The sequence below is a fragment of the Crinia signifera genome, chromosome 3 (assembly GCF_055691185.1).
Source record: "Crinia signifera chromosome 3, ASM5569118v1, whole genome shotgun sequence".
Lineage (NCBI taxonomy): Eukaryota > Metazoa > Chordata > Amphibia > Anura > Myobatrachidae > Crinia > Crinia signifera.
Window position 1 is genome coordinate 80383776 of NC_139219.1, and position 24461 is coordinate 80408236.

General features: G+C 42.8%; 62 non-coding genes across 62 annotated transcripts; all 62 read right to left on the reverse strand.

The window, feature by feature from the left end:
- Positions 1-138: 138 nt before the first annotated feature.
- LOC146065794 (U5 spliceosomal RNA) lies at positions 139-254 on the reverse strand. The gene has a single exon (XR_014472607.1). It is a non-coding gene; the product is annotated as a U5 spliceosomal RNA (small nuclear RNA).
- A 278-nt stretch (positions 255-532) lies between these two features.
- LOC146065789 (U5 spliceosomal RNA) lies at positions 533-648 on the reverse strand. Its single transcript, XR_014472602.1, has one exon. It is a non-coding gene; the product is annotated as a U5 spliceosomal RNA (small nuclear RNA).
- A 281-nt stretch (positions 649-929) lies between these two features.
- Positions 930-1045, reverse strand: LOC146066196 (U5 spliceosomal RNA). Its single transcript, XR_014472892.1, has one exon. It is a non-coding gene; the product is annotated as a U5 spliceosomal RNA (small nuclear RNA).
- Positions 1046-1323: 278 nt separating this feature from the next.
- Positions 1324-1439, reverse strand: LOC146065842 (U5 spliceosomal RNA). The gene has a single exon (XR_014472651.1). It is a non-coding gene; the product is annotated as a U5 spliceosomal RNA (small nuclear RNA).
- Positions 1440-1717: 278 nt separating this feature from the next.
- Positions 1718-1833, reverse strand: LOC146064963 (U5 spliceosomal RNA). The gene has a single exon (XR_014471883.1). It is a non-coding gene; the product is annotated as a U5 spliceosomal RNA (small nuclear RNA).
- Positions 1834-2114: 281 nt separating this feature from the next.
- LOC146065880 (U5 spliceosomal RNA) lies at positions 2115-2230 on the reverse strand. Its single transcript, XR_014472688.1, has one exon. It is a non-coding gene; the product is annotated as a U5 spliceosomal RNA (small nuclear RNA).
- A 278-nt stretch (positions 2231-2508) lies between these two features.
- LOC146065843 (U5 spliceosomal RNA) lies at positions 2509-2624 on the reverse strand. The gene has a single exon (XR_014472652.1). It is a non-coding gene; the product is annotated as a U5 spliceosomal RNA (small nuclear RNA).
- A 278-nt stretch (positions 2625-2902) lies between these two features.
- LOC146065785 (U5 spliceosomal RNA) lies at positions 2903-3018 on the reverse strand. Its single transcript, XR_014472598.1, has one exon. It is a non-coding gene; the product is annotated as a U5 spliceosomal RNA (small nuclear RNA).
- A 278-nt stretch (positions 3019-3296) lies between these two features.
- On the reverse strand, positions 3297-3412 carry LOC146065790 (U5 spliceosomal RNA). Its single transcript, XR_014472603.1, has one exon. It is a non-coding gene; the product is annotated as a U5 spliceosomal RNA (small nuclear RNA).
- Positions 3413-3690: 278 nt separating this feature from the next.
- On the reverse strand, positions 3691-3806 carry LOC146065844 (U5 spliceosomal RNA). Its single transcript, XR_014472653.1, has one exon. It is a non-coding gene; the product is annotated as a U5 spliceosomal RNA (small nuclear RNA).
- Positions 3807-4080: 274 nt separating this feature from the next.
- On the reverse strand, positions 4081-4196 carry LOC146065919 (U5 spliceosomal RNA). The gene has a single exon (XR_014472726.1). It is a non-coding gene; the product is annotated as a U5 spliceosomal RNA (small nuclear RNA).
- A 278-nt stretch (positions 4197-4474) lies between these two features.
- On the reverse strand, positions 4475-4590 carry LOC146065513 (U5 spliceosomal RNA). Its single transcript, XR_014472361.1, has one exon. It is a non-coding gene; the product is annotated as a U5 spliceosomal RNA (small nuclear RNA).
- A 278-nt stretch (positions 4591-4868) lies between these two features.
- LOC146065772 (U5 spliceosomal RNA) lies at positions 4869-4984 on the reverse strand. The gene has a single exon (XR_014472585.1). It is a non-coding gene; the product is annotated as a U5 spliceosomal RNA (small nuclear RNA).
- Positions 4985-5262: 278 nt separating this feature from the next.
- LOC146066197 (U5 spliceosomal RNA) lies at positions 5263-5378 on the reverse strand. The gene has a single exon (XR_014472893.1). It is a non-coding gene; the product is annotated as a U5 spliceosomal RNA (small nuclear RNA).
- Positions 5379-5656: 278 nt separating this feature from the next.
- Positions 5657-5772, reverse strand: LOC146065773 (U5 spliceosomal RNA). The gene has a single exon (XR_014472586.1). It is a non-coding gene; the product is annotated as a U5 spliceosomal RNA (small nuclear RNA).
- A 278-nt stretch (positions 5773-6050) lies between these two features.
- LOC146064964 (U5 spliceosomal RNA) lies at positions 6051-6166 on the reverse strand. The gene has a single exon (XR_014471884.1). It is a non-coding gene; the product is annotated as a U5 spliceosomal RNA (small nuclear RNA).
- A 278-nt stretch (positions 6167-6444) lies between these two features.
- LOC146065782 (U5 spliceosomal RNA) lies at positions 6445-6560 on the reverse strand. The gene has a single exon (XR_014472595.1). It is a non-coding gene; the product is annotated as a U5 spliceosomal RNA (small nuclear RNA).
- A 278-nt stretch (positions 6561-6838) lies between these two features.
- On the reverse strand, positions 6839-6954 carry LOC146064965 (U5 spliceosomal RNA). Its single transcript, XR_014471885.1, has one exon. It is a non-coding gene; the product is annotated as a U5 spliceosomal RNA (small nuclear RNA).
- A 278-nt stretch (positions 6955-7232) lies between these two features.
- Positions 7233-7348, reverse strand: LOC146065537 (U5 spliceosomal RNA). The gene has a single exon (XR_014472381.1). It is a non-coding gene; the product is annotated as a U5 spliceosomal RNA (small nuclear RNA).
- Positions 7349-7626: 278 nt separating this feature from the next.
- Positions 7627-7742, reverse strand: LOC146064967 (U5 spliceosomal RNA). The gene has a single exon (XR_014471886.1). It is a non-coding gene; the product is annotated as a U5 spliceosomal RNA (small nuclear RNA).
- A 278-nt stretch (positions 7743-8020) lies between these two features.
- On the reverse strand, positions 8021-8136 carry LOC146064968 (U5 spliceosomal RNA). Its single transcript, XR_014471887.1, has one exon. It is a non-coding gene; the product is annotated as a U5 spliceosomal RNA (small nuclear RNA).
- Positions 8137-8414: 278 nt separating this feature from the next.
- LOC146065845 (U5 spliceosomal RNA) lies at positions 8415-8530 on the reverse strand. Its single transcript, XR_014472654.1, has one exon. It is a non-coding gene; the product is annotated as a U5 spliceosomal RNA (small nuclear RNA).
- Positions 8531-8808: 278 nt separating this feature from the next.
- Positions 8809-8924, reverse strand: LOC146066138 (U5 spliceosomal RNA). The gene has a single exon (XR_014472840.1). It is a non-coding gene; the product is annotated as a U5 spliceosomal RNA (small nuclear RNA).
- A 278-nt stretch (positions 8925-9202) lies between these two features.
- LOC146064969 (U5 spliceosomal RNA) lies at positions 9203-9318 on the reverse strand. The gene has a single exon (XR_014471888.1). It is a non-coding gene; the product is annotated as a U5 spliceosomal RNA (small nuclear RNA).
- A 278-nt stretch (positions 9319-9596) lies between these two features.
- LOC146066198 (U5 spliceosomal RNA) lies at positions 9597-9712 on the reverse strand. Its single transcript, XR_014472895.1, has one exon. It is a non-coding gene; the product is annotated as a U5 spliceosomal RNA (small nuclear RNA).
- Positions 9713-9990: 278 nt separating this feature from the next.
- Positions 9991-10106, reverse strand: LOC146065693 (U5 spliceosomal RNA). The gene has a single exon (XR_014472515.1). It is a non-coding gene; the product is annotated as a U5 spliceosomal RNA (small nuclear RNA).
- Positions 10107-10384: 278 nt separating this feature from the next.
- On the reverse strand, positions 10385-10500 carry LOC146065514 (U5 spliceosomal RNA). The gene has a single exon (XR_014472362.1). It is a non-coding gene; the product is annotated as a U5 spliceosomal RNA (small nuclear RNA).
- A 278-nt stretch (positions 10501-10778) lies between these two features.
- Positions 10779-10894, reverse strand: LOC146065858 (U5 spliceosomal RNA). The gene has a single exon (XR_014472667.1). It is a non-coding gene; the product is annotated as a U5 spliceosomal RNA (small nuclear RNA).
- Positions 10895-11171: 277 nt separating this feature from the next.
- Positions 11172-11287, reverse strand: LOC146065791 (U5 spliceosomal RNA). The gene has a single exon (XR_014472604.1). It is a non-coding gene; the product is annotated as a U5 spliceosomal RNA (small nuclear RNA).
- A 278-nt stretch (positions 11288-11565) lies between these two features.
- Positions 11566-11681, reverse strand: LOC146065951 (U5 spliceosomal RNA). The gene has a single exon (XR_014472757.1). It is a non-coding gene; the product is annotated as a U5 spliceosomal RNA (small nuclear RNA).
- Positions 11682-11959: 278 nt separating this feature from the next.
- Positions 11960-12075, reverse strand: LOC146065926 (U5 spliceosomal RNA). Its single transcript, XR_014472732.1, has one exon. It is a non-coding gene; the product is annotated as a U5 spliceosomal RNA (small nuclear RNA).
- Positions 12076-12353: 278 nt separating this feature from the next.
- LOC146066204 (U5 spliceosomal RNA) lies at positions 12354-12469 on the reverse strand. The gene has a single exon (XR_014472900.1). It is a non-coding gene; the product is annotated as a U5 spliceosomal RNA (small nuclear RNA).
- Positions 12470-12747: 278 nt separating this feature from the next.
- LOC146065774 (U5 spliceosomal RNA) lies at positions 12748-12863 on the reverse strand. The gene has a single exon (XR_014472587.1). It is a non-coding gene; the product is annotated as a U5 spliceosomal RNA (small nuclear RNA).
- Positions 12864-13141: 278 nt separating this feature from the next.
- Positions 13142-13257, reverse strand: LOC146064970 (U5 spliceosomal RNA). Its single transcript, XR_014471889.1, has one exon. It is a non-coding gene; the product is annotated as a U5 spliceosomal RNA (small nuclear RNA).
- A 278-nt stretch (positions 13258-13535) lies between these two features.
- Positions 13536-13651, reverse strand: LOC146065783 (U5 spliceosomal RNA). Its single transcript, XR_014472596.1, has one exon. It is a non-coding gene; the product is annotated as a U5 spliceosomal RNA (small nuclear RNA).
- A 278-nt stretch (positions 13652-13929) lies between these two features.
- LOC146064972 (U5 spliceosomal RNA) lies at positions 13930-14045 on the reverse strand. The gene has a single exon (XR_014471890.1). It is a non-coding gene; the product is annotated as a U5 spliceosomal RNA (small nuclear RNA).
- Positions 14046-14323: 278 nt separating this feature from the next.
- LOC146065538 (U5 spliceosomal RNA) lies at positions 14324-14439 on the reverse strand. Its single transcript, XR_014472382.1, has one exon. It is a non-coding gene; the product is annotated as a U5 spliceosomal RNA (small nuclear RNA).
- Positions 14440-14717: 278 nt separating this feature from the next.
- Positions 14718-14833, reverse strand: LOC146064973 (U5 spliceosomal RNA). The gene has a single exon (XR_014471891.1). It is a non-coding gene; the product is annotated as a U5 spliceosomal RNA (small nuclear RNA).
- Positions 14834-15111: 278 nt separating this feature from the next.
- Positions 15112-15227, reverse strand: LOC146064974 (U5 spliceosomal RNA). The gene has a single exon (XR_014471892.1). It is a non-coding gene; the product is annotated as a U5 spliceosomal RNA (small nuclear RNA).
- Positions 15228-15505: 278 nt separating this feature from the next.
- LOC146065846 (U5 spliceosomal RNA) lies at positions 15506-15621 on the reverse strand. The gene has a single exon (XR_014472655.1). It is a non-coding gene; the product is annotated as a U5 spliceosomal RNA (small nuclear RNA).
- A 259-nt stretch (positions 15622-15880) lies between these two features.
- LOC146066139 (U5 spliceosomal RNA) lies at positions 15881-15996 on the reverse strand. The gene has a single exon (XR_014472841.1). It is a non-coding gene; the product is annotated as a U5 spliceosomal RNA (small nuclear RNA).
- Positions 15997-16274: 278 nt separating this feature from the next.
- LOC146064975 (U5 spliceosomal RNA) lies at positions 16275-16390 on the reverse strand. The gene has a single exon (XR_014471893.1). It is a non-coding gene; the product is annotated as a U5 spliceosomal RNA (small nuclear RNA).
- Positions 16391-16668: 278 nt separating this feature from the next.
- Positions 16669-16784, reverse strand: LOC146066199 (U5 spliceosomal RNA). Its single transcript, XR_014472896.1, has one exon. It is a non-coding gene; the product is annotated as a U5 spliceosomal RNA (small nuclear RNA).
- Positions 16785-17062: 278 nt separating this feature from the next.
- On the reverse strand, positions 17063-17178 carry LOC146065694 (U5 spliceosomal RNA). Its single transcript, XR_014472516.1, has one exon. It is a non-coding gene; the product is annotated as a U5 spliceosomal RNA (small nuclear RNA).
- Positions 17179-17456: 278 nt separating this feature from the next.
- On the reverse strand, positions 17457-17572 carry LOC146065516 (U5 spliceosomal RNA). The gene has a single exon (XR_014472363.1). It is a non-coding gene; the product is annotated as a U5 spliceosomal RNA (small nuclear RNA).
- Positions 17573-17850: 278 nt separating this feature from the next.
- On the reverse strand, positions 17851-17966 carry LOC146064976 (U5 spliceosomal RNA). Its single transcript, XR_014471894.1, has one exon. It is a non-coding gene; the product is annotated as a U5 spliceosomal RNA (small nuclear RNA).
- Positions 17967-18243: 277 nt separating this feature from the next.
- Positions 18244-18359, reverse strand: LOC146065792 (U5 spliceosomal RNA). The gene has a single exon (XR_014472605.1). It is a non-coding gene; the product is annotated as a U5 spliceosomal RNA (small nuclear RNA).
- A 278-nt stretch (positions 18360-18637) lies between these two features.
- Positions 18638-18753, reverse strand: LOC146065847 (U5 spliceosomal RNA). Its single transcript, XR_014472656.1, has one exon. It is a non-coding gene; the product is annotated as a U5 spliceosomal RNA (small nuclear RNA).
- A 278-nt stretch (positions 18754-19031) lies between these two features.
- On the reverse strand, positions 19032-19147 carry LOC146065711 (U5 spliceosomal RNA). Its single transcript, XR_014472530.1, has one exon. It is a non-coding gene; the product is annotated as a U5 spliceosomal RNA (small nuclear RNA).
- Positions 19148-19423: 276 nt separating this feature from the next.
- LOC146066200 (U5 spliceosomal RNA) lies at positions 19424-19539 on the reverse strand. The gene has a single exon (XR_014472897.1). It is a non-coding gene; the product is annotated as a U5 spliceosomal RNA (small nuclear RNA).
- Positions 19540-19817: 278 nt separating this feature from the next.
- Positions 19818-19933, reverse strand: LOC146065848 (U5 spliceosomal RNA). Its single transcript, XR_014472657.1, has one exon. It is a non-coding gene; the product is annotated as a U5 spliceosomal RNA (small nuclear RNA).
- A 278-nt stretch (positions 19934-20211) lies between these two features.
- Positions 20212-20327, reverse strand: LOC146065849 (U5 spliceosomal RNA). Its single transcript, XR_014472658.1, has one exon. It is a non-coding gene; the product is annotated as a U5 spliceosomal RNA (small nuclear RNA).
- A 278-nt stretch (positions 20328-20605) lies between these two features.
- On the reverse strand, positions 20606-20721 carry LOC146065820 (U5 spliceosomal RNA). The gene has a single exon (XR_014472630.1). It is a non-coding gene; the product is annotated as a U5 spliceosomal RNA (small nuclear RNA).
- Positions 20722-20999: 278 nt separating this feature from the next.
- On the reverse strand, positions 21000-21115 carry LOC146065922 (U5 spliceosomal RNA). Its single transcript, XR_014472729.1, has one exon. It is a non-coding gene; the product is annotated as a U5 spliceosomal RNA (small nuclear RNA).
- Positions 21116-21397: 282 nt separating this feature from the next.
- Positions 21398-21513, reverse strand: LOC146065695 (U5 spliceosomal RNA). Its single transcript, XR_014472517.1, has one exon. It is a non-coding gene; the product is annotated as a U5 spliceosomal RNA (small nuclear RNA).
- A 278-nt stretch (positions 21514-21791) lies between these two features.
- On the reverse strand, positions 21792-21907 carry LOC146065517 (U5 spliceosomal RNA). The gene has a single exon (XR_014472364.1). It is a non-coding gene; the product is annotated as a U5 spliceosomal RNA (small nuclear RNA).
- A 278-nt stretch (positions 21908-22185) lies between these two features.
- Positions 22186-22301, reverse strand: LOC146066202 (U5 spliceosomal RNA). Its single transcript, XR_014472898.1, has one exon. It is a non-coding gene; the product is annotated as a U5 spliceosomal RNA (small nuclear RNA).
- Positions 22302-22579: 278 nt separating this feature from the next.
- On the reverse strand, positions 22580-22695 carry LOC146065928 (U5 spliceosomal RNA). Its single transcript, XR_014472734.1, has one exon. It is a non-coding gene; the product is annotated as a U5 spliceosomal RNA (small nuclear RNA).
- Positions 22696-22973: 278 nt separating this feature from the next.
- Positions 22974-23089, reverse strand: LOC146064977 (U5 spliceosomal RNA). Its single transcript, XR_014471895.1, has one exon. It is a non-coding gene; the product is annotated as a U5 spliceosomal RNA (small nuclear RNA).
- Positions 23090-23367: 278 nt separating this feature from the next.
- LOC146064978 (U5 spliceosomal RNA) lies at positions 23368-23483 on the reverse strand. The gene has a single exon (XR_014471896.1). It is a non-coding gene; the product is annotated as a U5 spliceosomal RNA (small nuclear RNA).
- A 278-nt stretch (positions 23484-23761) lies between these two features.
- LOC146065808 (U5 spliceosomal RNA) lies at positions 23762-23877 on the reverse strand. Its single transcript, XR_014472620.1, has one exon. It is a non-coding gene; the product is annotated as a U5 spliceosomal RNA (small nuclear RNA).
- A 278-nt stretch (positions 23878-24155) lies between these two features.
- LOC146066205 (U5 spliceosomal RNA) lies at positions 24156-24271 on the reverse strand. Its single transcript, XR_014472901.1, has one exon. It is a non-coding gene; the product is annotated as a U5 spliceosomal RNA (small nuclear RNA).
- Positions 24272-24461: the final 190 nt, after the last annotated feature.

The window sequence follows — 24461 nt, forward strand, 5'->3', positions numbered from 1 at the left end:
ATTGCTTCATATTTTGGAAATAATTAACACGGTCAAGAATTTACTACATGGGAAGAAACAGACATATGCTGTCCTCGCTATGCAAATGAGCTCACTTTCTAGAAAGCACCCTCATTCTTTCTTTAAACTGAGAAAAGAAACCCTATTAAGCTGGGGCACACAAAAATTGAGACAAAACTCAGTTTTGCTCCTCTCCACGGAAATCTTTAGTAAAAGGCGAAAGATTTGTGCGTTCTGAAGAGAAACCAGAGCATGACCAAGATTTTACCTGTCGTCTGAGTGCCGTGCTGGCAGGCCTCACTCAGCTCAATGAGAGCACCCAACTTGAAATAAAACAGAGCAGATTGGTCACCAGGCTTCCCCTTGCTGTAGGAATCTTTGGCACTCCTTACCAATTGCTTCATATTTTGGAAATAATTAACACGGTCAAGAATTTACTGCATGGGAAGAAACAGACATATGCTGTCCTCGCTATGCAAATGAGCTCACTTTCTAGAAAGCACCCTCATTCTGTCTTTAAACTGAGAAAAGAAAACCCATTAAGCTGGGGCACACAAAAATTGAGACAAAACTCAGTTTTGCTCCTCTCCACGGAAATCTTTAGTAAAAGGCGAAAGATTTGTGCGTTCTGAAGAGAAACCAGAGCATGACCAAGATTTCACCTGTCGTCTGAGTGCCGTGCTGGCAGGCCTCACTCAGCTCAATGAGAGCACCCAACTTGAAATAAAAAAAAAGAGCAGATTGTTCACCAGGCTTCCCCTTGCTGTAGGAATCTTTGGCACTCCTTACCAATTGCTTCATATTTTGGAAATAATTAACACGGTCAAGAATTTACTGCATGGGAAGAAACAGACATATGCTGTCCTCGCTATGCAAATGAGCTCACTTTCTAGAAAGCACCCTCATTCTGTCTTTAAACTGAGAAAAGAAACCCCATTAAGCTGGGGCACACAAAAATTGAGTCAAAACTCAGTTTTGCTCCTCTCCACGGAAATCTTTAGTAAAAGGCGAAAGATTTGTGCGTTCTGAAGAGAAACCAGAGCATGACCAAGATTTCACCTGTCGTCTGAGTGCCGTGCTGGCAGGCCTCACTCAGCTCAATGAGAGCACCCAACTTGAAATAAAAAAGAGCAGATTGTTCACCAGGCTTCCCCTTGCTGTAGGAATCTTTGGCACTCCTTACCAATTGCTTCATATTTTGGAAATAATTAACACGGTCAAGAATTTACTGCATGGGAAGAAACAGACATATGCTGTCCTCGCTATGCAAATTAGCTCACTTTCTAGAAAGCACCCTCATTCTGTCTTTAAACTGAGAAAAGAAACCCCATTAAGCTGGGGCACACAAAAATTGAGACAAAACTCAGTTTTGCTCCTGTCCACGGAAATCTTTAGTAAAAGGCGAAAGATTTGTGCGTTCTGAAGAGAAACCAGAGCATGACCAAGATTTCACCTGTTGTCTGAGTGCCGTGCTGGCAGGCCTCACTCAGCTCAATGAGAGCACCCAACTTGAAATAAAAAAGAGCAGATTGTTCACCAGGCTTCCCCTTGCTGTAGGAATCTTTGGCACTCCTTACCAATTGCTTCTTATTTTGGAAATAATTAACACGGTCAAGAATTTACTACATGGGAAGAAACAGACATATGCTGTCCTCGCTATGCAAATGAGCTCACTTTCTAGAAAGCACCCTCATTCTTTCTTTAAACTGAGAAAAGAAACCCCATTAAGCTGGGGCACACAAAAATTGAGACAAAACTCAGTTTTGCTCCTCTCCACGGAAATCTTTAGTAAAAGGCGAAAGATTTGTGCGTTCTGAAGAGAAACCAGAGCATGACCAAGATTTCACCTGTCGTCTGAGTGCCGTGCTGGCAGGCCTCACTCAGCTCAATGAGAGCACCCAACTTGAAATAAAAAAAAAGAGCAGATTGTTCACCAGGCTTCCCCTTGCTGTAGGAATCTTTGGCACTCCTTACCAATTGCTTCATATTTTGGAAATAATTAACACGGTCAAGAATTTACTGCATGGGAAGAAACAGACATATGCTGTCCTCGCTATGCAAATGAGCTCACTTTCTAGAAAGCACCCTCATTCTGTCTTTAAACTGAGAAAAGAAACCCCATTAAGCTGGGGCACACAAAAATTGAGTCAAAACTCAGTTTTGCTCCTCTCCACGGAAATCTTTAGTAAAAGGCGAAAGATGTGTGCGTTCTGAAGAGAAACCAGAGCATGACCAAGATTTCACCTGTCGTCTGAGTGCCGTGCTGGCAGGCCTCACTCAGCTCAATGAGAGCACCCAACTTGAAATAAAAAAGAGCAGATTATTCACCAGGCTTCCCCTTGCTGTAGGAATCTTTGGCACTCCTTACCAATTGCTTCATATTTTGGAAATAATTAACACGGTCAAGAATTTACTGCATGGGAAGAAACAGACATATGCTGTCCTCGCTATGCAAATTAGCTCACTTTCTAGAAAGCACCCTCATTCTGTCTTTAAACTGAGAAAAGAAACCCCATTAAGCTGGGGCACACAAAAATTGAGACAAAACTCAGTTTTGCTCCTGTCCACGGAAATCTTTAGTAAAAGGCGAAAGATTTGTGCGTTCTGAAGAGAAACCAGAGCATGACCAAGATTTCACCTGTTGTCTGAGTGCCGTGCTGGCAGGCCTCACTCAGCTCAATGAGAGCACCCAACTTGAAATAAAAAAGAGCAGATTGTTCACCAGGCTTCCCCTTGCTGTAGGAATCTTTGGCACTCCTTACCAATTGCTTCTTATTTTGGAAATAATTAACACGGTCAAGAATTTACTACATGGGAAGAAACAGACATATGCTGTCCTCGCTATGCAAATGAGCTCACTTTCTAGAAAGCACCCTCATTCTTTCTTTAAACTGAGAAAAGAAACCCCATTAAGCTGGGGCACACAAAAATTGAGACAAAACTCAGTTTTGCTCCTCTCCACGGAAATCTTTAGTAAAAGGCGAAAGATTTGTGTGTTCTGAAGAGAAACCAGAGCATGACCAAGATTTTACCTGTCGTCTGAGTGCCGTGCTGGCAGGCCTCACTCAGCTCAATGAGAGCACCCAACTTGAAATAAAACAGAGCAGATTGGTCACCAGGCTTCCCCTTGCTGTAGGAATCTTTGGCACTCCTTACCAATTGCTTCATATTTTGGAAATAATTAACACGGTCAAGAATTTACTGCATGGGAAGAAACAGACATATGCTGTCCTCGCTATGCAAATGAGCTCACTTTCTAGAAAGCACCCTCATTCTGTCTTTAAACTGAGAAAAGAAAACCCATTAAGCTGGGGCACACAAAAATTGAGACAAAACTCAGTTTTGCTCCTCTCCACGGAAATCTTTAGTAAAAGGCGAAAGATTTGTGCGTTCTGAAGAGAAACCAGAGCATGACCAAGATTTCACCTGTCGTCTGAGTGCCGTGCTGGCAGGCCTCACTCAGCTCAATGAGAGCACCCAACTTGAAATAAAAAAGAGCAGATTGTTCACCAGGCTTCCCCTTGCTGTAGGAATCTTTGGCACTCCTTACCAATTGCTTCATATTTTGGAAATAATTAACACGGTCAAGAATTTACTGCATGGGAAGAAACAGACATATGCTGTCCTCGCTATGCAAATTAGCTCACTTTCTAGAAAGCACCCTCATTCTGTCTTTAAACTGAGAAAAGAAACCCCATTAAGCTGGGGCACACAAAAATTGAGACAAAACTCAGTTTTGCTCCTGTCCACGGAAATCTTTAGTAAAAGGCGAAAGATTTGTGCGTTCTGAAGAGAAACCAGAGCATGACCAAGATTTCACCTGTTGTCTGAGTGCCGTGCTGGCAGGCCTCACTCAGCTCAATGAGAGCACCCAACTTGAAATAAAAAAGAGCAGATTGTTCACCAGGCTTCCCCTTGCTGTAGGAATCTTTGGCACTCCTTACCAATTGCTTCTTATTTTGGAAATAATTAACACGGTCAAGAATTTACTACATGGGAAGAAACAGATGCTGTCCTCGCTATGCAAATGAGCTCACTTTCTAGAAAGCACCCTCATTCTTTCTTTAAACTGAGAAAAGAAACCCCATTAAGCTGGGGCACACAAAAATTGAGACAAAACTCAGTTTTGCTCCTCTCCACGGAAATATTTAGTAAAAGGCGAAAGATTTGTGCATTCTGAAGAGAAACCAGAGCATGACCAAGATTTCACCTGTCGTCTGAGTGCCGTGCTGTCAGGCCTCACTCAGCTCAATGAGAGCACCCAACTTGAAATAAAACAGAGCAGATTGGTCACCAGGCTTCCCCTTGCTGTAGGAATCTTTGGCACTCCTTACCAATTGCTTCATATTTTGGAAATAATTAACACGGTCAAGAATTTACTGCATGGGAAGAAACAGACATATGCTGTCCTCGCTATGCAAATGAGCTCACTTTCTAGAAAGCACCCTCATTCTGTCTTTAAACTGAGAAAAGAAACCCCATTAAGCTGGGGCACACAAAAATTGAGACAAAACTCAGTTTTGCTCCTCTCCACGGAAATCTTTAGTAAAAGGCAAAAGATTTGTGCGTTCTGAAGAGAAACCAGAGCATGACCAAGATTTCACCTGTCGTCTGAGTGCCGTGCTGGCAGGCCTCACTCAGCTCAATGAGAGCACCCAACTTGAAATAAAACAGAGCAGATTGGTCACCAGGCTTCCCCTTGCTGTAGGAATCTTTGGCACTCCTTACCAATTGCTTCATATTTTGGAAATAATTAACACGGTCAAGAATTTACAGCATGGGAAGAAACAGACATATGCTGTCCTCGCTATGCAAATGAGCTCACTTTCTAGAAAGCACCCTCATTCTGTCTTTAAACTGAGAAAAGAAACCCCATTAAGCTGGGGCACACAAAAATAGAGACAAAACTCAGTTTTGCTCCTCTCCACGGAAATCTTTAGTAAAAGGCGAAAGATTTGTGCGTTCTGAAGAGAAACCAGAGCATGACCAAGATTTCACCTGTCGTCTGAGTGCCGTGCTGGCAGGCCTCACTCAGCTCAATGAGAGCACCCAACTTGAAATAAAAAAGAGCAGATTGTTCACCAGGCTTCCCCTTGCTGTAGGAATCTTTGGCACTCCTTACCAATTGCTTCATATTTTGGAAATAATTAACACGGTCAAGAATTTACTGCATGGGAAGAAACAGACATATGCTGTCCTCGCTATGCAAATGAGCTCACTTTCTAGAAAGCACCCTCATTCTGTCTTTAAACTGAGAAAAGAAACCCCATTAAGCTGGGGCACACAAAAATTGAGTCAAAACTCAGTTTTGCTCCTCTCCACGGAAATCTTTAGTAAAAGGCGAAAGATTTGTGCGTTCTGAAGAGAAACCAGAGCATGACCAAGATTTCACCTGTCGTCTGAGTGCCGTGCTGGCAGGCCTCACTCAGCTCAATGAGAGCACCCAACTTGAAATAAAAAAGAGCAGATTGTTCACCAGGCTTCCCCTTGCTGTAGGAATCTTTGGCACTCCTTACCAATTGCTTCATATTTTGGAAATAATTAACACGGTCAAGAATTTACTGCATGGGAAGAAACAGACATATGCTGTCCTCGCTATGCAAATGAGCTCACTTTCTAGAAAGCACCCTCATTCTGTCTTTAAACTGAGAAAAGAAACCCCATTAAGCTGGGGCACACAAAAATAGAGACAAAACTCAGTTTTGCTCCTCTCCACGGAAATCTTTAGTAAAAGGCGAAAGATTTGTGCGTTCTGAAGAGAAACCAGAGCATGACCAAGATTTCATTTGTCGTCTGAGTGCCGTGCTGGCAGGCCTCACTCAGCTCAATGAGAGCACCCAACTTGAAATAAAACAGAGCAGATTGGTCACCAGGCTTCCCCTTGCTGTAGGAATCTTTGGCACTCCTTACCAATTGCTTCATATTTTGGAAATAATTAACACGGTCAAGAATTTACAGCATGGGAAGAAACAGACATATGCTGTCCTCGCTATGCAAATGAGCTCACTTTCTAGAAAGCACTCTCATTCTGTCTTTAAACTGAAAAAAGAAACCCCATTAAGCTGGGGCACACAAAAATTGAGACAAAACTCAGTTTTGCTCCTCTCCACGGAAATCTTTAGTAAAAGGCGAAAGATTTGTGCGTTCTGAAGAGAAACCAGAGCATGACCAAGATTTCACCTGTTGTCTGAGTGCCGTGCTGGCAGGCCTCACTCAGCTCAATGAGAGCACCCAACTTGAAATAAAAAAGAGCAGATTGTTCACCAGGCTACCCCTTGCTGTAGGAATCTTTGGCACTCCTTACCAATTGCTTCATATTTTGGAAATAATTAACACGGTCAAGAATTTACTGCATGGGAAGAAACAGATATATGCTGTCCTCGCTATGCAAATGAGCTCACTTTCTAGAAAGCACCCTCATTCTGTCTTTAAACTGAGAAAAGAAACCCTATTAAGCTGGGGCACACAAAAATTGAGTCAAAACTCAGTTTTGCTCCTCTCCACGGAAATCTTTAGTAAAAGGCGAAAGATTTGTGCGTTCTGAAGAGAAACCAGAGCATGACCAAGATTTCACCTGTCGTCTGAGTGCCGTGCTGGCAGGCCTCACTCAGCTCAATGAGAGCACCCAACTTGAAAAAAAAAAGAGCAGATTGTTCACCAGGCTTCCCCTTGCTGTAGGAATCTTTGGCACTCCTTACCAATTGCTTCATATTTTGGAAATAATTAACACGGTCAAGAATTTACTGCATGGGAAGAAACAGACATATGCTGTCCTCGCTATGCAAATGAGCTCACTTTCTAGAAAGCACCCTCATTCTGTCTTTAAACTGAGAAAAGAAACCCCATTAAGCTGGGGCACACAAAAATTGAGACAAAACTCAGTTTTGCTCCTCTCCACGGAAATCTTTAGTAAAAGGCGAAAGATTTGTGCGTTCTGAAGAGAAACCAGAGCATGACCAAGATTTCATTTGTCGTCTGAGTGCCGTGCTGGCAGGCCTCACTCAGCTCAATGAGAGCACCCAACTTGAAATAAAACAGAGCAGATTGGTCACCAGGCTTCCCCTTGCTGTAGGAATCTTTGGCACTCCTTACCAATTGCTTCATATTTTGGAAATAATTAACACGGTCAAGAATTTACAGCATGGGAAGAAACAGACATATGCTGTCCTCGCTATGCAAATGAGCTCAGTTTCTAGAAAGCACTCTCATTCTGTCTTTAAACTGAAAAAAGAAACCCCATTAAGCTGGGGCACTCAAAAATTGAGACAAAACTCAGTTTTGCTCCTCTCCACGGAAATCTTTAGTAAAAGGCGAAAGATTTGTGCGTTCTGAAGAGAAACCAGAGCATGACCAAGATTTCACCTGTTGTCTGAGTGCCGTGCTGGCAGGCCTCACTCAGCTCAATGAGAGCACCCAACTTGAAATAAAAAAGAGCAGATTGTTCACCAGGCTACCCCTTGCTGTAGGAATCTTTGGCACTCCTTACCAATTGCTTCATATTTTGGAAATAATGAACACGGTCAAGAATTTACTGCATGGGAAGAAACAGACATATGCTGTCCTCGCTATGCAAATGAGCTCACTTTCTAGAAAGCACCCTCATTCTGTCTTTAAACTGAGAAAAGAAACCCCATTAAGCTGGGGCACACAAAAATTGAGACAAAACTCAGTTTTGCTCCTCTCCACGGAAATCTTTAGTAAAAGGCGAAAGATTTGTGCGTTCTGAAGAGAAACCAGAGCATGACCAAGATTTCACCTGTTGTCTGAGTGCCGTGCTGGCAGGCCTCACTCAGCTCAATGAGAGCACCCAACTTGAAATAAAAAAGAGCAGATTGTTCACCAGGCTTCCCCTTGCTGTAGGAATCTTTGGCACTCCTTACCAATTGCTTCTTATTTTGGAAATAATTAACACGGTCAAGAATTTACTACATGGGAAGAAACAGACATATGCTGTCCTCGGTATGCAAATGAGCTCACTTTCTAGAAAGCACCCTCATTCTTTCTTTAAACTGAGAAAAGAAACCCCATTAAGCTGGGGCACACAAAAATTGAGACAAAACTCAGTTTTGCTCCTCTCCACGGAAATCTTTAGTAAAAGGCGAAAGATTTGTGCGTTCTGAAGAGAAACCAGAGCATGACCAAGATTTCACCTGTCGTCTGAGTGCCGTGCTGGCAGGCCTCACTCAGCTCAATGAGAGCACCCAACTTGAAATAAAAAAGAGCAGATTGTTCACCAGGCTTCCCCTTGCTGTAGGAATCTTTGGCACTCCTTACCAATTGCTTCATATTTTGGAAATAATTAACACGGTCAAGAGTTTACTGCATGGGAAGAAACAGACATATGCTGTCCTCGCTATGCAAATTAGCTCACTTTCTAGAAAGCACCCTCATTCTGTCTTTAAACTGAGAAAAGAAACCCCATTAAGCTGGGGCACACAAAAATTGAGACAAAACTCAGTTTTGCTCCTGTCCACGGAAATCTTTAGTAAAAGGCGAAAGATTTGTGCGTTCTGAAGAGAAACCAGAGCATGACCAAGATTTCACCTGTTGTCTGAGTGCCGTGCTGGCAGGCCTCACTCAGCTCAATGAGAGCACCCAACTTGAAATAAAACAGAGCAGATTGGTCACCAGGCTTCCCCTTGCTGTAGGAATCTTTGGCACTCCTTACCAATTGCTTCATATTTTGGAAATAATTAACACGGTCAAGAATTTACTGCCTGGGAAGAAACAGACATATGCTGTCCTCGCTATGCAAATGAGCTCACTTTCTAGAAAGCACCCTCATTCTGTCTTTAAACTGAGAAAAGAAACCCCATTAAGCTGGGGCACACAAAAATTGAGACAAAACTCAGTTTTGCTCCTCTCCACGGAAATCTTTAGTAAAAGGCAAAAGATTTGTTCGTTCTGAAGAGAAACCAGAGCATGACCAAGATTTCACCTGTCGTCTGAGTGCCGTGCTGGCAGGCCTCACTCAGCTCAATGAGAGCACCCAACTTGAAATAAAACAGAGCAGAATGGTCACCAGGCTTCCCCTTGCTGTAGGAATCTTTGGCACTTCTTACCAATTGCTTAATATTTTGGAAATAATTAACACGGTCAAGAATTTAAAGCATGGGAAGAAACAGACATATGCTGTCCTCGCTATGCAAATGAGCTCACTTTCTAGAAAGCACCCTCATTCTGTCTTTAAACTGAGAAAAGAAACCCCATTAAGCTGGGGCACACAAAAATTGAGACAAAACTCAGTTTTGCTCCTCTCCACGGAAATCTTTAGTAAAAGGCGAAAGATTTGTGCGTTCTGAAGAGAAACCAGAGCATGACCAAGATTTCACCTGTCGTCTGAGTGCCGTGCTGGCAGGCCTCACTCAGCTCAATGAGAGCACCCAACTTGAAATAAAAAAGAGCAGATTGTTCACCAGGCTTCCCCTTGCTGTAGGAATCTTTGGCACTCCTTACCAATTGCTTCATATTTTGGAAATAATTAACACGGTCAAGAATTTACTGCATGGGAAGAAACAGACATATGCTGTCCTCGCTATGCAAATGAGCTCACTTTCTAGAAAGCACCCTCATTCTGTCTTTAAACTGAGAAAAGAAACCCCATTAAGCTGGGGCACACAAAAATTGAGTCAAAACTCAGTTTTGCTCCTCTCCACGGAAATCTTTAGTAAAAGGCGAAAGATTTGTGCGTTCTGAAGAGAAACCAGAGCATGACCAAGATTTCACCTGTCGTCTGAGTGCCGTGCTGGCAGGCCTCACTCAGCTCAATGAGAGCACCCAACTTGAAATAAAAAAGAGCAGATTGTTCACCAGGCTTCCCCTTGCTGTAGGAATCTTTGGCACTCCTTACCAATTGCTTCATATTTTGGAAATAATTAACACGGTCAAGAATTTACTGCATGGGAAGAAACAGACATATGCTGTCCTCGCTATGCAAATTAGCTCACTTTCTAGAAAGCACCCTCATTCTGTCTTTAAACTGAGAAAAGAAACCCCATTAAGCTGGGGCACACAAAAATTGAGACAAAACTCAGTTTTGCTCCTCTCCACGGAAATCTTTAGTAAAAGGCGAAAGATTTGTGCATTCTGAAGAGAAACCAGAGCATGACCAAGATTTCACCTGTCGTCTGAGTGCCGTGCTGGCAGGCCTCACTCAGCTCAATGAGAGCACCCAACTTGAAATAAAACAGAGCAGATTGGTCACCAGGCTTCCCCTTGCTGTAGGAATCTTTGGCACTCCTTACCAATTGCTTCATATTTTGGAAATAATTAACACGGTCAAGAATTTACTGCATGGGAAGAAACAGACATATGCTGTCCTCGCTATGCAAATGAGCTCACTTTCTAGAAAGCACCCTCATTCTGTCTTTAAACTGAGAAAAGAAACCCCATTAAGCTGGGGCACACAAAAATTGAGACAAAACTCAGTTTTGCTCCTCTCCACGGAAATCTTTAGTAAAAGGCAAAAGATTTGTGCGTTCTGAAGAGAAACCAGAGCATGACCAAGATTTCACCTGTCGTCTGAGTGCCGTGCTGGCAGGCCTCACTCAGCTCAATGAGAGCACCCAACTTGAAATAAAAAAGAGCAGATTGTTCACCAGGCTTCCCCTTGCTGTAGGAATCTTTGGCACTCCTTACCAATTGCTTCATATTTTGGAAATAATTAACACGGTCAAGAATTTACTGCATGGGAAGAAACAGACATATGCTGTCCTCGCTATGCAAATGAGCTCACTTTCTAGAAAGCACCCTCATTCTGTCTTTAAACTGAGAAAAGAAACCCCATTAAGCTGGGGCACACAAAAATTGAGACAAAACTCAGTTTTGCTCCTCTCCATGGAAATCTTTAGTAAAAGGCGAAAGATTTGTGCGTTCTGAAGAGAAACCAGAGCATGACCAAGATTTTACCTGTCGTCTGAGTGCCGTGCTGGCAGGCCTCACTCAGCTCAATGAGAGCACCCAACTTGAAATAAAACAGAGCAGATTGGTCACCAGGCTTCCCCTTGCTGTAGGAATCTTTGGCACTCCTTACCAATTGCTCATATTTTGGAAATAATTAACACGGTCAAGAATTTACTGCATGGGAAGAAACAGACATATGCTGTCCTCGCTATGCAAATGAGCTCACTTTCTAGAAAGCACCCTCATTCTGTCTTTAAACTGAGAAAAGAAAACCCATTAAGCTGGGGCACACAAAAATTGAGACAAAACTCAGTTTTGCTCCTCTCCACGGAAATCTTTAGTAAAAGGCGAAAGATTTGTGCGTTCTGAAGAGAAACCAGAGCATGACCAAGATTTCACCTGTCGTCTGAGTGCCATGCTGGCAGGCCTCACTCAGCTCAATGAGAGCACCCAACTTGAAATAAAAAAGAGCAGATTGTTCACCAGGCTTACCCTTGCTGTAGGAATCTTTGGCACTCCTTACCAATTGCTTCATATTTTGGAAATAATTAACACGGTCAAGAATTTACTGCATGGGAAGAAACAGACATATGCTGTCCTCGCTATGCAAATTAGCTCACTTTCTAGAAAGCACCCTCATTCTGTCTTTAAACTGAGAAAAGAAACCCCATTAAGCTGGGGCACACAAAAATTGAGACAAAACTCAGTTTTGCTCTTGTCCACGGAAATCTTTAGTAAAAGGCGAAAGATTTGTGCGTTCTGAAGAGAAACCAGAGCATGACCAAGATTTCACCTGTTGTCTGAGTGCCGTGCTGGCAGGCCTCACTCAGCTCAATGAGAGCACCCAACTTGAAATAAAACAGAGCAGATTGGTCACCAGGCTTCCCCTTGCTGTAGGAATCTTTGGCACTCCTTACCAATTGCTTCATATTTTGGAAATAATTAACACGGTCAAAAATTTACTGCATGGGAAGAAACAGACATATGCTGTCCTCGCTATGCAAATGAGCTCACTTTCTAGAAAGCACCCTCATTCTGTCTTTAAACTGAGAAAAGAAACCCCATTAAGCTGGGGCACACAAAAATTGAGACAAAACTCAGTTTTGCTCCTCTCCACGGAAATCTCTAGTAAAAGGCGAAAGATTTGTGCGTTCTGAAGAGAAACAAGAGCATGACCAAGATTACACCTGTCGTCTGAGTGCCGTGCTGGCAGGCCTCACTCAGCTCATTGAGAGCACCCAACTTGAAATAAAAAAGAGCAGATTGTTCACCAGGCTTCCCCTTGCTGTAGGAATCTTTGGCACTCCTTACCAATTGCTTCATATTTTGGAAATAATTAACACGGTCAAGAATTTACTGCATGGGAAGAAACAGACATATGCTGTCCTCGCTATGCAAATGAGCTCACTTTCTAGAAAGCACCCTCATTCTGTCTTTAAACTGAGAAAAGAAACCCCATTAAGCTGGGGCACACAAAAATTGAGTCAAAACTCAGTTTTGCTCCTCTCCACGGAAATCTTTAGTAAAAGGCAAAAGATTTGTGCGTTCTGAAGAGAAACCAGAGCATGACCAAGATTTCACCTGTCGTCTGAGTGCCGTGCTGGCAGGCCTCACTCAGCTCAATGAGAGCACCCAACTTGAAATAAAACAGAGCAGATTGGTCACCAGGCTTCCCCTTGCTGTAGGAATCTTTGGCACTCCTTACCAATTGCTTCATATTTTGGAAATAATTAACACGGTCAAGAATTTACTGCATGGGAAGAAACAGACATATGCTGTCCTCGCTATGCAAATGAGCTCACTTTCTAGAAAGCACCCTCATTCTGTCTTTAAACTGAGAAAAGAAACCCCATTAAGCTGGGGCACACAAAAATAGAGACAAAACTCAGTTTTGCTCCTCTCCACGGAAATCTTTAGTAAAAGGCGAAAGATTTGTGCGTTCTGAAGAGAAACCAGAGCATGACCAAGATTTCATTTGTCGTCTGAGTGCCGTGCTGGCAGGCCTCACTCAGCTCAATGAGAGCACCCAACTTGAAATAAAACAGAGCAGATTGGTCACCAGGCTTCCCCTTGCTGTAGGAATCTTTGGCACTCCTTACCAATTGCTTCATATTTTGGAAATAATTAACACGGTCAAGAATTTACAGCATGGGAAGAAACAGACATATGCTGTCCTCGCTATGCAAATGAGCTCACTTTCTAGAAAGCACTCTCATTCTGTCTTTAAACTGAAAAAAGAAACCCCATTAAGCTGGGGCACACAAAAATTGAGACAAAACTCAGTTTTGCTCCTCTCCACGGAAATCTTTAGTAAAAGGCGAAAGATTTGTGCGTTCTGAAGAGAAACCAGAGCATGACCAAGATTTCACCTGTTGTCTGAGTGCCGTGCTGGCAGGCCTCACTCAGCTCAATGAGAGCACCCAACTTGAAATAAAAAAGAGCAGATTGTTCACCAGGCTACCCCTTGCTGTAGGAATCTTTGGCACTCCTTACCAATTGCTTCATATTTTGGAAATAATTAACACGGTCAAGAATTTACTGCATGGGAAGAAACAGATATATGCTGTCCTCGCTATGCAAATGAGCTCACTTTCTAGAAAGCACCCTCATTCTGTCTTTAAACTGAGAAAAGAAACCCTATTAAGCTGGGGCACACAAAAATTGAGTCAAAACTCAGTTTTGCTCCTCTCCACGGAAATCTTTAGTAAAAGGCGAAAGATTTGTGCGTTCTGAAGAGAAACCAGAGCATGACCAAGATTTCACCTGTCGTCTGAGTGCCGTGCTGGCAGGCCTCACTCAGCTCAATGAGAGCACCCAACTTGAAAAAAAAAAGAGCAGATTGTTCACCAGGCTTCCCCTTGCTGTAGGAATCTTTGGCACTCCTTACCAATTGCTTCATATTTTGGAAATAATTAACACGGTCAAGAATTTACTGCATGGGAAGAAACAGACATATGCTGTCCTCGCTATGCAAATGAGCTCACTTTCTAGAAAGCACCCTCATTCTGTCTTTAAACTGAGAAAAGAAACCCCATTAAGCTGGGGCACACAAAAATTGAGACAAAACTCAGTTTTGCTCCTCTCCACGGAAATCTTTAGTAAAAGGCGAAAGATTTGTGCGTTCTGAAGAGAAACCAGAGCATGACCAAGATTTCATTTGTCGTCTGAGTGCCGTGCTGGCAGGCCTCACTCAGCTCAATGAGAGCACCCAACTTGAAATAAAACAGAGCAGATTGGTCACCAGGCTTCCCCTTGCTGTAGGAATCTTTGGCACTCCTTACCAATTGCTTCATATTTTGGAAATAATTAACACGGTCAAGAATTTACAGCATGGGAAGAAACAGACATATGCTGTCCTCGCTATGCAAATGAGCTCAGTTTCTAGAAAGCACTCTCATTCTGTCTTTAAACTGAAAAAAGAAACCCCATTAAGCTGGGGCACTCAAAAATTGAGACAAAACTCAGTTTTGCTCCTCTCCACGGAAATCTTTAGTAAAAGGCGAAAGATTTGTGCGTTCTGAAGAGAAACCAGAGCATGACCAAGATTTCACCTGTTGTCTGAGTGCCGTGCTGGCAGGCCTCACTCAGCTCAATGAGAGCACCCAACTTGAAATAAAAAAGAGCAGATTGTTCACCAGGCTACCCCTTGCTGTAGGAATCTTTGGCACTCCTTACCAATTGCTTCATATTTTGGAAATAATGAACACGGTCAAGAATTTACTGCATGGGAAGAAACAGACATATGCTGTCCTCGCTATGCAAATGAGCTCACTTTCTAGAAAGCACCCTCATTCTGTCTTTAAACTGAGAAAAGAAACCCCATTAAGCTGGGGCACACAAAAATTGAGACAAAACTCAGTTTTGCTCCTCTCCACGGAAATCTTTAGTAAAAGGCGAAAGATTTGTGCGTTCTGAAGAGAAACCAGAGCATGACCAAGATTTCACCTGTTGTCTGAGTGCCGTGCTGGCAGGCCTCACTCAGCTCAATGAGAGCACCCAACTTGAAATAAAAAAGAGCAGATTGTTCACCAGGCTTCCCCTTGCTGTAGGAATCTTTGGCACTCCTTACCAATTGCTTCTTATTTTGGAAATAATTAACACGGTCAAGAATTTACTACATGGGAAGAAACAGACATATGCTGTCCTCGCTATGCAAATGAGCTCACTTTCTAGAAAGCACCCTCATTCTTTCTTTAAACTGAGAAAAGAAACCCCATTAAGCTGGGGCACACAAAAATTGAGACAAAACTCAGTTTTGCTCCTCTCCACGGAAATCTTTAGTAAAAGGCGAAAGATTTGTGCGTTCTGAAGAGAAACCAGAGCATGACCAAGATTTCACCTGTCGTCTGAGTGCCGTGCTGGCAGGCCTCACTCAGCTCAATGAGAGCACCCAACTTGAAATAAAAAAGAGCAGATTGTTCACCAGGCTTCCCCTTGCTGTAGGAATCTTTGGCACTCCTTACCAATTGCTTCATATTTTGGAAATAATTAACACGGTCAAGAGTTTACTGCATGGGAAGAAACAGACATATGCTGTCCTCGCTATGCAAATTAGCTCACTTTCTAGAAAGCACCCTCATTCTGTCTTTAAACTGAGAAAAGAAACCCCATTAAGCTGGGGCACACAAAAATTGAGACAAAACTCAGTTTTGCTCCTGTCCACGGAAATCTTTAGTAAAAGGCGAAAGATTTGTGCGTTCTGAAGAGAAACCAGAGCATGACCAAGATTTCACCTGTTGTCTGAGTGCCGTGCTGGCAGGCCTCACTCAGCTCAATGAGAGCACCCAACTTGAAATAAAACAGAGCAGATTGCTGTAGGAATCTTTGGCACTCCTTACCAATTGCTTCATATTTTGGAAATAATTAACACGGTCAAGAATTTACTGCATGGGAAGAAACAGACATATGCTGTCCTCGCTATGCAAATGAGCTCACTTTCTAGAAAGCACCCTCATTCTGTCTTTAAACTGAGAAAAGAAACCCCATTAAGCTGGGGCACACAAAAATTGAGACAAAACTCAGTTTTGCTCCTCTCCACGGAAATCTTTAGTAAAAGGCAAAAGATTTGTTCGTTCTGAAGAGAAACCAGAGCATGACCAAGATTTCACCTGTCGTCTGAGTGCCGTGCTGGCAGGCCTCACTCAGCTCAATGAGAGCACCCAACTTGAAATAAAACAGAGCAGAATGGTCACCAGGCTTCCCCTTGCTGTAGGAATCTTTGGCACTTCTTACCAATTGCTTCATATTTTGGAAATAATTAACACGGTCAAGAATTTAAAGCATGGGAAGAAACAGACATATGCTGTCCTCGCTATGCAAATGAGCTCACTTTCTAGAAAGCACCCTCATTCTGTCTTTAAACTGAGAAAAGAAACCCCATTAAGCTGGGGCACACAAAAATTGAGACAAAACTCAGTTTTGCTCCTCTCCACGGAAATCTTTAGTAAAAGGCGAAAGATTTGTGCGTTCTGAAGAGAAACCAGAGCATGACCAAGATTTCACCTGTCGTCTGAGTGCCGTGCTGGCAGGCCTCACTCAGCTCAATGAGAGCACCCAACTTGAAATAAAAAAGAGCAGATTGTTCACCAGGCTTCCCCTTGCTGTAGGAATCTTTGGCACTCCTTACCAATTGCTTCATATTTTGGAAATAATTAACACGGTCAAGAATTTACTGCATGGGAAGAAACAGACATATGCTGTCCTCGCTATGCAAATGAGCTCACTTTCTAGAAAGCACCCTCATTCTGTCTTTAAACTGAGAAAAGAAACCCCATTAAGCTGGGGCACACAAAAATTGAGTCAAAACTCAGTTTTGCTCCTCTCCACGGAAATCTTTAGTAAAAGGCGAAAGATTTGTGCGTTCTGAAGAGAAACCAGAGCATGACCAAGATTTCACCTGTCGTCTGAGTGCCGTGCTGGCAGGCCTCACTCAGCTCAATGAGAGCACCCAACTTGAAATAAAAAAGAGCAGATTGTTCACCAGGCTTCCCCTTGCTGTAGGAATCTTTGGCACTCCTTACCAATTGCTTCATATTTTGGAAATAATTAACACGGTCAAGAATTTACTGCATGGGAAGAAACAGACATATGCTGTCCTCGCTATGCAAATTAGCTCACTTTCTAGAAAGCACCCTCATTCTGTCTTTAAACTGAGAAAAGAAACCCCATTAAGCTGGGGCACACAAAAATTGAGACAAAACTCAGTTTTGCTCCTCTCCACGGAAATCTTTAGTAAAAGGCGAAAGATTTGTGCATTCTGAAGAGAAACCAGAGCATGACCAAGATTTCACCTGTCGTCTGAGTGCCGTGCTGGCAGGCCTCACTCAGCTCAATGAGAGCACCCAACTTGAAATAAAACAGAGCAGATTGGTCACCAGGCTTCCCCTTGCTGTAGGAATCTTTGGCACTCCTTACCAATTGCTTCATATTTTGGAAATAATTAACACGGTCAAGAATTTACTGCATGGGAAGAAACAGACATATGCTGTCCTCGCTATGCAAATGAGCTCACTTTCTAGAAAGCACCCTCATTCTGTCTTTAAACTGAGAAAAGAAACCCCATTAAGCTGGGGCACACAAAAATTGAGACAAAACTCAGTTTTGCTCCTCTCCACGGAAATCTTTAGTAAAAGGCAAAAGATTTGTGCGTTCTGAAGAGAAACCAGAGCATGACCAAGATTTCACCTGTCGTCTGAGTGCCGTGCTGGCAGGCCTCACTCAGCTCAATGAGAGCACCCAACTTGAAATAAAAAAGAGCAGATTGTTCACCAGGCTTCCCCTTGCTGTAGGAATCTTTGGCACTCCTTACCAATTGCTTCATATTTTGGAAATAATTAACACGGTCAAGAATTTACTGCATGGGAAGAAACAGACATATGCTGTCCTCGCTATGCAAATGAGCTCACTTTCTAGAAAGCACCCTCATTCTGTCTTTAAACTGAGAAAAGAAACCCCATTAAGCTGGGGCACACAAAAATTGAGACAAAACTCAGTTTTGCTCCTCTCCACGGAAATCTTTAGTAAAAGGCGAAAGATTTGTGCGTTCTGAAGAGAAACCAGAGCATGACCAAGATTTTACCTGTCGTCTGAGTGCCGTGCTGGCAGGCCTCACTCAGCTCAATGAGAGCACCCAACTTGAAATAAAACAGAGCAGATTGGTCACCAGGCTTCCCCTTGCTGTAGGAATCTTTGGCACTCCTTACCAATTGTTCATATTTTGGAAATAATTAACACGGTCAAGAATTTACTGCATGGGAAGAAACAGACATATGCTGTCCTCGCTATGCAAATGAGCTCACTTTCTAGAAAGCACCCTCATTCTGTCTTTAAACTGAGAAAAGAAAACCCATTAAGCTGGGGCACACAAAAATTGAGACAAAACTCAGTTTTGCTCCTCTCCACGGAAATCTTTAGTAAAAGGCGAAAGATTTGTGCGTTCTGAAGAGAAACCAGAGCATGACCAAGATTTCACCTGTCGTCTGAGTGCCGTGCTGGCAGGCCTCACTCAGCTCAATGAGAGCACCCAACTTGAAATAAAAAAGAGCAGATTGTTCACCAGGCTTACCCTTGCTGTAGGAATCTTTGGCACTCCTTACCAATTGCTTCATATTTTGGAAATAATTAACACGGTCAAGAATTTACTGCATGGGAAGAAACAGACATATGCTGTCCTCGCTATGCAAATTAGCTCACTTTCTAGAAAGCACCCTCATTCTGTCTTTAAACTGAGAAAAGAAACCCCATTAAGCTGGGGCACACAAAAATTGAGACAAAACTCAGTTTTGCTCCTGTCCACGGAAATCTTTAGTAAAAGGCGAAAGATTTGTGCGTTCTGAAGAGAAACCAGAGCATGACCAAGATTTCACCTGTTGTCTGAGTGCCGTGCTGGCAGGCCTCACTCAGCTCAATGAGAGCACCCAACTTGAAATAAAAAAGAGCAGATTGTTCACCAGGCTTCCCCTTGCTGTAGGAATCTTTGGCACTCCTTACCAATTGCTTCTTATTTTGGAAATAATTAACACGGTCAAGAATTTACTACATGGGAAGAAACAGACATATGCTGTCCTCGCTATGCAAATGAGCTCACTTTCTAGAAAGCACCCTCATTCTTTCTTTAAACTGAGAAAAGAAACCCCATTAAGCTGGGGAACACAAAAATTGAGACAAAACTCAGTTTTGCTCCTCTCCACGGAAATCTTTAGTAAAAGGCAAAAGATTTGTGCATTCTGAAGAGAAACCAGAGCATGACCAAGATTTCACCTGTCGTCTGAGTGCCGTGCTGGCAGGCCTCACAGCTCAATGAGAGCACCCAACTTGAAATAAAACAGAGCAGATTGGTCACCAGGCTTCCCCTTGCTGTAGGAATCTTTGGCACTCCTTACCAATTGCTTCATATTTTGGAAATAATTAACACGGTCAAAAATTTACTGCATGGGAAGAAACAGACATATGCTGTCCTCGCTATGCAAATGAGCTCACTTTCTAGAAAGCACCCTCATTCTGTCTTTAAACTGAGAAAAGAAACCCCATTAAGCTGGGGCACACAAAAATTGAGTCAAAACTCAGTTTTGCTCCTCTCCACGGAAATCTTTAGTAAAAGGCGAAAGATTTGTGCGTTCTGAAGAGAAACCAGAGCATGACCAAGATTTCACCTGTCGTCTGAGTGCCGTGCTGGCAGGCCTCACTCAGCTCAATGAGAGCACCCAACTTGAAATAAAAAAGAGCAGATTGTTCACCAGGCTTCCCCTTGCTGTAGGAATCTTTGGCACTCCTTAACAATTGCTTCATATTTTGGAAATAATTAACACGGTCAAGAATTTACTGCATGGGAAGAAACAGACATATGCTGTCCTCGCTATGCAAATTAGCTCACTTTCTAGAAAGCACCCTCATTCTGTCTTTAAACTGAGAAAAGAAACCCCATTAAGCTGGGGCACACAAAAATTGAGACAAAACTCAGTTTTGCTCCTGTCCACGGAAATCTTTAGTAAAAGGCGAAAGATTTGTGCGTTCTGAAGAGAAACCAGAGCATGACCAAGATTTCACCTGTTGTCTGAGTGCCGTGCTGGCAGGCCTCACTCAGCTCAATGAAAGCACCCAACTTTAAATAAAAAAGAGCAGATTGTTCACCAGGCTTCCCCTTGCTGTAGGAATCTTTGGCACTCCTTAACAATTGCTTCATATTTTGGAAATAATTAACACGGTCAAGAATTTACTGCATGGGAAGAAACAGACATATGCTGTCCTCGCTATGCAAATTAGCTCACTTTCTAGAAAGCACCCTCATTCTGTCTTTAAACTGAGAAAAGAAACCCCATTAAGCTGGGGCACACAAAAATTGAGACAAAACTCAGTTTTGCTCCTGTCCACGGAAATCTTTAGTAAAAGGCGAAAGATTTGTGCGTTCTGAAGAGAAACCAGAGCATGACCAAGATTTCACCTGTTGTCTGAGTGCCGTGCTGGCAGGCCTCACTCAGCTCAATGAAAGCACCCAACTTTAAATAAAAAAGAGCAGATTGTTCACCAGGCTTCCCCTTGCTGTAGGAATCTTTGGCACTCCTTACCAATTGCTTCTTATTTTGGAAATAATTAACACGGTCAAGAATTTACTACATGGGAAGAAACAGACATATGCTGTCCTCGCTATGCAAATGAGCTCACTTTCTAGAAAGCACCCTCATTCTTTCTTTAAACTGAGAAAAGAAACCCCATTAAGCTGGGGCACACAAAAATTGAGACAAAACTCAGTTTTGCTCCTCTCCACAGAAATCTTTAGTAAAAGGCGAAAGATTTGTGCGTTCTGAAGAGAAACCAGAGCATGACCAAGATTTCACCTGTCGTCTGAGTGCCGTGCTGGCAGGCCTCACTCAGCTCAATGAGAGCACCCAACTTGAAATAAAACAGAGCAGATTGGTCACCAGGCTTCCCCTTGCTGTAGGAATCTTTGGCACTCCTTACCAATTGCTTCATATTTTGGAAATAATTAACACGGTCAAGAATTTACTGCATGGGAAGAAACAGACATATGCTGTCCTCGCTATGCAAATTAGCTCACTTTCTAGAAAGCACCCTCATTCTGTCTTTAAACTGAGAAAAGAAACCCCATTAAGCTGGGGCACACAAAAATTGAGACAAAACTCAGTTTTGCTCCTGTCCACGGAAATCTTTAGTAAAAGGCGAAAGATTTGTGCATTCTGAAGAGAAACCAGAGCATGACCAAGATTTCACCTGTTGTCTGAGTGCCGTGCTGGCAGGCCTCACTCAGCTCAATGAGAGCACCCAACTTGAAATAAAAAAGAGCAGATTGTTCACCAGGCTTCCCCTTGCTGTAGGAATCTTTGGCACTCCTTACCAATTGCTTCTTATTTTGGAAATAATTAACACGGTCAAGAATTTACTACATGGGAAGAAACAGACATATGCTGTCCTCGCTATGCAAATGAGCTCACTTTCTAGAAAGCACCCTCATTCTTTCTTTCTTTAAACTGAGAAAAGAAACCCCATTAAGCTGGGGCACACAAAAATTGAGACAAAACTCAGTTTTGCTCCTCTCCACGGAAATCTTTAGTAAAAGGCGAAAGATTTGTGCATTCTGAAGAGAAACCAGAGCATGACCAAGATTTCACCTGTCGTCTGAGTGCCGTGCTGGCAGGCCTCACTCAGCTCAATGAGAGCACCCAACTTGAAATAAAACAGAGCAGATTGGTCACCAGGCTTCCCCTTGCTGTAGGAATCTTTGGCACTCCTTACCAATTGCTTCATATTTTGGAAATAATTAACACGGTCAAGAATTTACTGCATGGGAAGAAACAGACATATGCTGTCCTCGCTATGCAAATGAGCTCACTTTCTAGAAAGCACCCTCATTCTGTCTTTAAACTGAGAAAAGAAACCCCATTAAGCTGGGGCACACAAAAATTGAGACAAAACTCAGTTTTGCTCCTCTCCACGGAAATCTTTAGTAAAAGGCAAAAGATTTGTGCGTTCTGAAGAGAAACCAGAGCATGACCAAGATTTCACCTGTCGTCTGAGTGCCGTGCTGGCAGGCCTCACTCAGCTCAATGAGAGCACCCAACTTGAAATAAAAAAGAGCAGATTGTTCACCAGGCTTCCCCTTGCTGTAGGAATCTTTGGCACTCCTTACCAATTGCTTCATATTTTGGAAATAATTAACACGGTCAAGAATTTACTGCATGGGAAGAAACAGACATATGCTGTCCTCGCTATGCAAATGAGCTCACTTTCTAGAAAGCACCCTCATTCTGTCTTTAAACTGAGAAAAGAAACCCCATTAAGCTGGGGCACACAAAAATTGAGTCAAAACTCAGTTTTGCTCCTCTCCACGGAAATCTTTAGTAAAAGGCGAAAGATTTGTGCGTTCTGAAGAGAAACCAGAGCATGACCAAGATTTCACCTGTCGTCTGAGTGCCGTGCTGGCAGGCCTCACTCAGCTCAATGAGAGCACCCAACTTGAAATAAAAAAGAGCAGATTGTTCACCAGGCTTCCCCTTGCTGTAGGAATCTTTGGCACTCCTTACCAATTGCTTCATATTTTGGAAATAATTAACACGGTCAAGAATTTACTGCATGGGAAGAAACAGACATATGCTGTCCTCGCTATGCAAATTAGCTCACTTTCTAGAAAGCACCCTCATTCTGTCTTTAAACTGAGAAAAGAAACCCCATTAAGCTGGGGCACACAAAAATTGAGACAAAACTCAGTTTTGCTCCTGTCCACGGAAATCTTTAGTAAAAGGCGAAAGATTTGTGTGTTCTGAAGAGAAACCAGAGCATGACCAAGATTTCACCTGTTGTCTGAGTGCCGTGCTGGCAGGCCTCACTCAGCTCAATGAGAGCACCCAACTTGAAATAAAAAAGAGCAGATTGTTCACCAGGCTTCCCCTTGCTGTAGGAATCTTTGGCACTCCTTACCAATTGCTTCTTATTTTGGAAATAATTAACACGGTCAAGAATTTACTACATGGGAAGAAACAGACATATGCTGTCCTCGCTATGCAAATGAGCTCACTTTCTAGAAAGCACCCTCATTCTTTCTTTAAACTGAGAAAAGAAACCCCATTAAGCTGGGGCACACAAAAATTGAGACAAAACTCAGTTTTGCTCCTCTCCACGGAAATCTTTAGTAAAAGGCGAAAGATTTGTGCGTTCTGAAGAGAAACCAGAGCATGACCAAGATTTCACCTGTCGTCTGAGTGCCGTGCTGGCAGGCCTCACTCAGCTCAATGAGAGCACCCAACTTGAAATAAAAAAGAGCAGATTGGTCACCAGGCTTCCCCTTGCTGTAGGAATCTTTGGCACTCCTTACCAATTGCTTCATATTTTGGAAATAATGAACACGGTCAAGAATTTACTGCATGGGAAGAAACAGACATATGCTGTCCTCGCTATGCAAATGAGCTCACTTTCTAGAAAGCACCCTCATTCTTTCTTTAAACTGAGAAAAGAAACCCCATTAAGCTGGGGCACACAAAAATTGAGACAAAACTCAGTTTTGCTCCTCTCCACGGAAATCTTTAGTAAAAGGCGAAAGATTTGTGCGTTCTGAAGAGAAACCAGAGCATGACCAAGATTTCACCTGTCGTCTGAGTGCCGTGCTGGCAGGCCTCACTCAGCTCAATGAGAGCACCCAACTTGAAATAAAACAGAGCAGATTGGTCACCAGGCTTCCCCTTGCTGTAGGAATCTTTGGCACTCCTTACCAATTGCTTCATATTTTGGAAATAATGAACACGGTCAAGAATTTACTGCATGGGAAGAAACAGACATATGCTGTCCTCGCTATGCAAATGAGCTCACTTTCTAGAAAGCACCCTCATTCTGTCTTTAAACTGAGAAAAGAAACCCCATTAAGCTGGGGCACACAAAAATTGAGACAAAACTCAGTTTTGCTCCTCTCCACGGAAATCTCTAGTAAAAGGCGAAAGATTTGTGCGTTCTGAAGAGAAACCAGAGCATGACCAAGATTACACCTGTCGTCTGAGTGCCGTGCTGGCAGGCCTCACTCAGCTCAATGAGAGCACCCAACTTGAAATAAAAAAGAGCAGATTGTTCACCAGGCTTCCCCTTGCTGTAGGAATCTTTGGCACTCCTTACCAATTGCTTCATATTTTGGAAATAATTAACACGGTCAAGAATTTACTGCATGGGAAGAAACAGACATATGCTGTCCTCGCTATGCAAATGAGCTCACTTTCTAGAAAGCACCCTCATTCTGTCTTTAAACTGAGAAAAGAAACCCCATTAAGCTGGGGCACACAAAAATTGAGTCAAAACTCAGTTTTGCTCCTCTCCACGGAAATCTTTAGTAAAAGGCAAAAGATTTGTGCGTTCTGAAGAGAAACCAGAGCATGACCAAGATTTCACCTGTCGTCTGAGTGCCGTGCTGGCAGGCCTCACTCAGCTCAATGAGAGCACCCAACTTGAAATAAAACAGAGCAGATTGGTCACCAGGCTTCCCCTTGCTGTAGGAATCTTTGGCACTCCTTACCAATTGCTTCATATTTTGGAAATAATTAACACGGTCAAGAATTTACTGCATG